At 55.1% G+C, this 7,627-nt stretch overlaps 1 pseudogene; it reads left to right on the top strand.

Annotated features, from left to right (window-relative positions):
- The first annotated feature begins 1,928 nt into the window (after positions 1–1,928).
- On the top strand, positions 1,929–5,278 carry LOC123136359 (peptide-N4-(N-acetyl-beta-glucosaminyl)asparagine amidase A-like; annotated as a pseudogene).
- Positions 5,279–7,627: the final 2,349 nt, after the last annotated feature.

The raw sequence follows: 7,627 nt of genomic DNA, 5'->3' as shown, positions 1-7,627 counted from the left end.
CGAGCCCTTTCCGAGCCCTCTCACGACCTAGGCCTTTGTAACCATCCATTTACGTGATTTGGATGATTTCAGCTGTTAGATCTGCTCTTTATTCCGGCCTACACCACATGTTTTTTTCTGGGCCAGCTGTCCTAGGGTGTTTTTTCTCCACGGGCACAATATGAGCCCTGTGTTTGAGTGGGCTTTTTCTCCCGGCCCAAGTAACTAACACACTCTCACCGAACGTTACGTGAGAAAGGCCTCGGGATCGGTCGGCAGCCGCCGTCACCATGGAGAGGGAGAGAGACTATGAGAGGAGATGACAACGACAGACATATTCCTTAACTCTGAACACCATGCGCACACTCGGGAGGCGGCGTATGTGTGCCGGGGACGGGAGTAAGAGGGGCGAGGGCGGAGGCGGCATACTTCTGGGACGCGTCAGTGCCGATGGAGATGGGGGGGGGGATCGACATCATGGACAAGCTCGACGCTACGCTCGCCTCCTCCGTGGAGCACAACCAGCCCATCATCATCCCATCATCATCGACTGGTATGACATCGGGGCGACCTGTGCTTCACAGTTATTCCTGCATCTATTGTATTACTCCCTCCATTGCAAAAAACCACCACTTTGAAGCCAAGCATTGCGAAAACCACTACAATACATTTTTTTGCAAAAAACACCGTGTCTATGGTAATCTTTTTGCAGAAAACACTGATCAGCGGATCAGGCTCAGTTAAGCTTGTTTATGACAGGTGGGGCCCGTCGTGGCACCGTGGGCCGTCCCGACAGCCGTTAGACGGCGTTTGACGGCGCCGTGTGCCTCCATCCCCCCTCTGTTTGATGCACCGGTCAAAAGACCGGTCGGTGCTGCCCCAACTCCCCACTCTGTCTTGCTGCTCTCTCACTCCTCCTCTGTCTTGCTCGCCGCCCCCGCCGATGCGTCGCCGCGCCCCCGCCGCGTCGCCATGGTGTCCTGGAGCGATGGGTCGCAGCGAGCACACCGTGGAGTACGTCAGCTCAGCTTCTGACGACGGCATCATTAAGGTAAGTTCAGATTTTTAGGGTTAGGGTTTGTGATTTGGGGATTTTTTTTGAATGAGCTTGTTTGCTGACATGTGAGTACTGCTGACATGTGGATCAAATGTCTGGTATTCCTATGCACTACAGATCCCTGCTACCACTGAAGACTCCGATTTCGAGGGACCTGAAACGGAGTCGCTTGTTCTCTGCAATGAACATGGGATGGCCGCAGAAAGGCGTGTTGCTTTCAAAGGAATCCACACTGGCAGGAGGTTTCTTTGCTGTGCTGAGAAGGTATATTGTGATTTGTTTTTTCTGGATCTGTACTGTGGAGGCAGACATTGCAGGTTTATTGTTAAGTTTAGTTGTATTGTTAAGTTAGGAAAGTGGATTAGAAGCAATTGTTTACTCTGGCAACATTGTTAAGTTAGGTCACTTAGTTTAGTGTAGGACAAAGGACAAAGGACAAAGGATGCAACTTGTTTAGTCTGACATGTTAAGTCATTTGATTGTTTTTCTTTACTTTAGAGCAGGACAACATTGTTTAAGTAGCATGAGGACAGGTTGAAGTAGTCCTCTCTACAGCTAGCAAGTTCAAGCTCTGAATTTGAGGATAGTATTTAAATAGTGTTGCTTGGAGGCATTCTAATGTATTTGTTTACGTTAATTCTGATTTTGTTTAGGAAGGTAGAAACTGTGGATTAGTTGAATGGATTGATCCAGCTTGACCCAACACCCTTGAGAATGCATTAACCAAGTTATGGTTTATGTATGAACAAAATAAGAGAGACAGAGTTGAGGAAAATCTGATGCATTCATTTCCTGTTCATGACTTGACACAAGTAGCTTCCGCTGGCTGCCTGCCTGCAGCGGTGCACCAAGCAAGCAGCTCTCAGCGGCGGAGCTAGCTGTTGCCGTCCGTTACCCTTTGTAGCAGGGCATCAATGGAAGACTTTCCAGGTCGTCCATGAATGGAGGTTGACGTTGACCTGATGGTCCGTCCTTTTCACCATGCAATAATAAAGTTTTAAGGCAAGCTCCTGATCTCACGAGATACACTTCCGGCTACACTCAGGAAGCATTGCCTCCACTCCTGTGGTCTCAAGTCTCAACCATGGCCGCGTCCTGCATTCACCTTGTCTTTCTCCTTTCTCTTGTCCCAGCAGCCACCGTCGCCTCACCTCGTGGTAATCTACGCAAGTCCCCGGTCGACATCGCCACGGCCGCACCGTCTCCGGCAGACGCGTCGCGGCCGACCACCTTCTTCGAGGTGGACCGCCCGCTCCGCCCGCCACCGGGCAGCTCCGGCCCGTGCTCCACGCTCCTGCTATCCAGCTCATTCGCGTACACCTTCACCAAGCCGCCCGCCACCGCCGCGTACTCCCCGCCGCCCTGCCTCACCGCGGCCTCGGCGGTCTCCCTCGCCGTCCTCGAGTGGCACGCCACCTGCCGGGCGTCCAGTTCGACAGGATCTTCGGCGTCTGGCTCGGCGGCGTCGAGCTCCTCCGCGGCAGCACCGCCGAGCCGCTGCAGAACGGCGTCGTCTGGTCCGTCTCCAAGGACGTCACCAGGTACGCGTCCCTCCTCGCCGCCGGCAACTCCACCCTCGCCGTCTTCGTCGAGAACCTCGTCAACAGCCAGTACACCGGCGTGTACTATGCCAACGTGACGCTCCACCTCTACTTCCGCCGCCCGCCGTGGCTCCCGCCGACCTCGTCGTCCCGATGTCCAGAGGCTTACCTCTCAACGACGGGCTCTGGTACAAGATCCAGAATGACACCGACGTCGTGTCCACCAGCGTCGCGCTGCCATCCAACACCTACCGCGCGGTCCTCGAACTCTACGTCTCGTTCCACGGGGACGACGAGTTCTGGTGGACAAACCAGCCCGGTGCCGACGCTAATGGCCCGTTCCACGAGGTCACCGTCCGTGTTGACGGGGTCCTCGCCGGTGCCGCGTGGCCGTTCCCCGTCATCTTCACCGGCGGTGTCAACCCCCTCCTATGGCAGCCCATCACCGGCATCGGCTCCTTCAACCTCCTGACGTACGACGTCGAGGTGACGCCGTTGCTGGGCAAGATGCTGGACGGCAAGGCGCACGTGTTCGCCTTTGCTGTGACCAACGCCATGGACGTGTGGTACGTCGACGCCAACCTCCACCTCTGGCTGGACCCTGGGAGCACGGCCACGGCGGCGGGCCTCGTGAACTACGTGGCGCCGGAGTTAGCGGCGGCGACAACGTCCTCCCGCACGACGGCGAGCCGGCAGGTCTCGACGACCGGGTGGGTGAAGTCGTTGTACGGGAACATCACGACGAACGCCACGCAGATGTTCCATTTCGACAACACCAACACCAACGACGGCGAGACGGTGAACCAGACGACCGTCGCGCACGCCGGGGTCGCCGCCACAGACCTCGCCGGCGTCCTGTACTACTCGGTGCAGGCGCGCCAGAGCTTCCCGCTTTTGTTGGACTCAGGAGCGGACCAGGTAACCGTCACGCACGGGTTGGAGGAGACGACGGTAGCCGCCGGCCGGTGGTCGTCGGGGCCCATGTACCAGTCGTTGCGCAACACGCAGCGGAGCAGCGTCGCCGGGGCGTCCGGCAGACGTACAGGTACGAGGCCACCGACGGGTGCTACTTGAGGAACGTGACCAGCAGCGGTTACAGTATCGTGTCAGACCAGTCCAGTGAGGCGTGCGTGAAGGGGCCATTGCGTTGATCTACAGGATCAAGCAATAAATAAAGTTGTCTAAGAAAAGCAATAAATAAAGTGTACGTTGATATACGGTAACGAGTGATAGGTGGTTCGTTTGGTGATCCTCCGGTTTCGCTTTTTTTCTTCTTCTTAGTTGTGGCTCAAAACCCATATCAAACATTCGGTCAGCTTCATCAAGAACATGCTACTTGACGCAGGCTCACTTTTCCCATTTCTAGAATATCATTCAGCCTTCCAGGACAACAAAACTGGCAATCTTATATCTTACCTCCACTGCGGATGAGCGCAGGCGGCCTCGCGGGCGGCGGGTGAGCGCGCGGCGGCGCTGCCCCGATCTCCCTCCTCCGACCCCCCCTTGGGCAGCCGCGACCAGATCCAGAATCCCCTCAGCGTCCTCTCTCGGCGGCTCCCTCTGCTGTGGCTCCTCGGCCACGCCCGATGCCGGCTTCTGCGTCGGCGGCGGCCGCGGCCGCCCCAGCCCCATCCACCTCTCGCGCTCCTCCTCGTTCGACTTCTGCGTCTCCGACGGCGGGAGCTGCTGCTACGACTACGCCGGGCGCGACGAACTCCCTGGCCCGGACGGCCACCTCTCCGGCTCCTTGCCCAGCTTCTGCGTCGTCGGCAGCAGATGCTCCAGCTGTGCTGGGCGCTATGGCTCCTCCTGCCGGTGCCATCAACGCCGTTGTGCCCGCCCTGCAGCAGCCGCTGTATGTGTCATGGGCCTCCCTCGCCACCGACGACGACGACATCGACGATGATGACGAGGTAGCTCCGCTGACGCCGTTTGCTGCCAGATGCTCCAGCGGGGTGTGTGTTTCGGCTGCTGTTGCTCCTGAGGCGACATTGGAGCAACCATGGGTGAAGGTGGGGGGCCGTCAGTGTCAGCGGCCGCGGCAGGAGTTGGCACCAGGGCCGCCACGCAGGATGGAGACTGCCAGCTCCCTCGCCTTCAAGAGAAGAACCTACGGCCTCTGTTTTCGCTGCTTGGCGCCGAAGCATCTCGTCGCTGATTCTCGCGGTCCTGTCAGATGCCTGGCATGTGGCCTCCCAGGCCATCGTGAACGTGGTTGTCCCTCGCGCCAGCCAACGGGGGAAGGTCGCTGCCTCCGTCCTCGCTCGCCTACGGCCTCACCGTGTCATTCGAGGGACCTGCCAGACTGCCAGGCTCCTCGCCACTTCAGCAGCTCAACTCATGGATCTCCACATACGCATCGACACACCTGGGCCTCGGTTGTTGCCCCTCCGGCTGTGGCGAATCCCAGCGATTCTGTTGTTGCTGATTTGGGATTGCTCGAGCCTCTCCTTGCTGCTCAGATGGAAGTGTTGCGCTCTGAGATGCAGGCCTTGACCGTCTCACGTTTGGAGGAGGTGGTCCGACCCCTTCATGACATGATGACTGCTTTGGAGGGGTGGACGACTCTACTTCGGGGATTCTTGGAGCGAATGGAGGTTGTTGTTGGCCAGCTGGGCTACTCGCCGGCCTCGCCACAGTCGTTTGAGATGCATGTTGCAGGTTCTGTTGGGAATGTTGCTGGTGTTGAGGATTTCATCAAGAGTGATGTGGCTAGCTGCTCGTCTGAGGTCCTAGCTTCTGTTGCGCACCTTAGGGATGCGACCCCTGTTCTGGTCTCGTCTCTGCCCATGAAGGAGCAAGCTGAGGCCGGTGGGACTGTGGCATGCGTGGAGGCTGCTCTTTGCAGGCTCCCGACTGTGCCTCTTATGTCCCCGTTGCTCGAGCTCCAGGTTGGTTCTGCGGATGGGAGGGAAGCATGCATGTATGGATGTTTCTCCCCTTGTGCCGCTCTCTGTACATCGCCACTACCTGTCATGCCAAGTGACTTCGGGAGTGTGGTCGTCATCGAGGGCGTGACTTCGGTGCTACAATGTATGCCTGAGTTGCAGGTGTTAAGTGTGGAACCATCTTCGCCTATATCGATGGTGCTCTCGAAGGTGGGCTCGCTTGGGGCGGTGACGGTTGCCTCGACGCCCTCTCCACCTCCGTTGGAGCCTAGTCAGTAGGAGTATGCATGTGTGGAGGGTGATGGTCCAGACATGGCTAACACGCGATCGCTTGAACCCTTTGGAGGTGTGGTTCCTATGGCTGATAAAATTGTTGTGGCCGGAGTGTTGGTGCCTAATCCTGGTGTTCTTTTAGCCACCAAGATTTGTGAATTCCTAGCCAACCTGGACTCTGAAAATTCTGGAAAGACGATTGGATGCCTCTTGAAGGAAAAAACTTTGAGGGAGAAGCACAAGAAGGGTGGCGCCAACTCTAGATCTGGCATCCTCAAAGAGAAATCTTGCAGGAGCAAAAGCAAGAAGGATAGCGCTAGAGGGGAGGCGCAAATGATTCCATGATGGATGATTCTCGGCTTTCTGAGTTGCAGATGTGTGCTCAGTCATGGGGGTGGTTTTCGTCGATGTGTTTTCCTCGAGTTGCATTATGTCGATTGGTTTTCTTTTGCAGTACAGGGACCCATAAGTTGCGGGTTGCAGTAGTAGTGTGTTGGGTGCTTCGGTCCCGTGACTCCATGATTTGGGAGTAGTTCACATGTGGATGGGGTCGTGCTTTTGAGCATGGTTGTGATGGTTTTCGCCTGGTTTTCCATAAATTAACTAGGCAACTCTCTTCTTCTTAATTAATGGATGAGGCAAAACTTTTGCCTCCGTTTCAAAAAAAAAATCAGCCTTCCAGGAGTTGCAACAACCATGGCAGCACCATGCTCTAAATCTCTTAGCTGAGGGCCTTTTGGAGCACCACCATATAGACACTGCAAAAGAAAAAAAATATGATTAAGACGATATTCTATTACGGCTATATATATCTGTGTAGTTTGCAAAAACGGAAATACCATTTCTTAGGTACGAGTAACATTAGCATCTAACAATGTGGATAAACAAGTGTATTAAGTGGTCTAAGAGTAGAGCAGTGTAGTGCAGACATAAAGATAGAAGGAACATACAGTAGATGACATTCTCGATGATCTACCAAACTTGATTGCTTCATCTTGAATCTGTGTTGCCAATTCCCTAGTTGGAGACAGAACTAACACGGTTGGCCAGCTAGCCATCCCGGGGAGAGTACACTGAAACCTCGGCTTTACAGTTTTAACATTGTCAAACATCCAGCTCCTGACATGTACATTATTGGCATGTAATTCAGGAGCTGCAGGAATAACTATGAAGCACAGGTCGCCCCGGTGTCGTACCAGTCGATGATGATGGGCTGGTTGTGCTCCACGGAGGAGGCGAGCGCAGCGTTGAGCTTGTCCATGATGTCGACCCCCCCCCCCCATGTCCGACAAAATTTCGTGTTTTGACCCTTTTTGCATACTATTTCAGGATCTGACCCCCTCCGAAAAAAATTCGGGATTTGACCCTTTTGCCTACCGCCAGGGTCCGTGGCGGTAGGATTGCACAACCTAACGCCAAGGGCCCTGGCGGTAGGCGCCTGGACGGCGACTGACGGTCGTTTGCCATGACTGACGTGGAAAAGGGGCCTATCGCCAGGGTCCCTGGCGGTAGGGTACTGAAGCCTACCGTCAGCACCTCTTGCGGCAGGGTCCTGTGTGGTGGATAAGGTGGGGAGGGGCTGGATATTTCCTCCCCCTCCTCAACCACTCATTCAAGACGCACACTACTCACCTCTCCACCAAGCTCAAGTCTCCTCCCTCTCTCTTTGAAGCACTAGAGCCTCTCAAATCTCTCTCATTTGTTTGAGATTTCTCCGGTGGATTCTTACCATTTTCATCACCCAAGGTAGCTCTCTCATTTTCCCTCATTTTGATTGGTTGATATCTTTGTTTTTGCTTGCATTTGCTCATTTAGTTGCAAACCCTAGCTCATGTGGTCAAATCAGTTCATATGATCCATTTAGGGTTATGTTTGTGATTTCGTTATGT

The sequence above is a fragment of the Triticum aestivum genome, chromosome 6B (assembly GCF_018294505.1).
Source record: "Triticum aestivum cultivar Chinese Spring chromosome 6B, IWGSC CS RefSeq v2.1, whole genome shotgun sequence".
In the NCBI taxonomy this organism is placed as follows: Eukaryota; Viridiplantae; Streptophyta; class Magnoliopsida; order Poales; family Poaceae; genus Triticum; species Triticum aestivum.
This window is presented reverse-complemented; position numbering and strand designations above follow the sequence as displayed.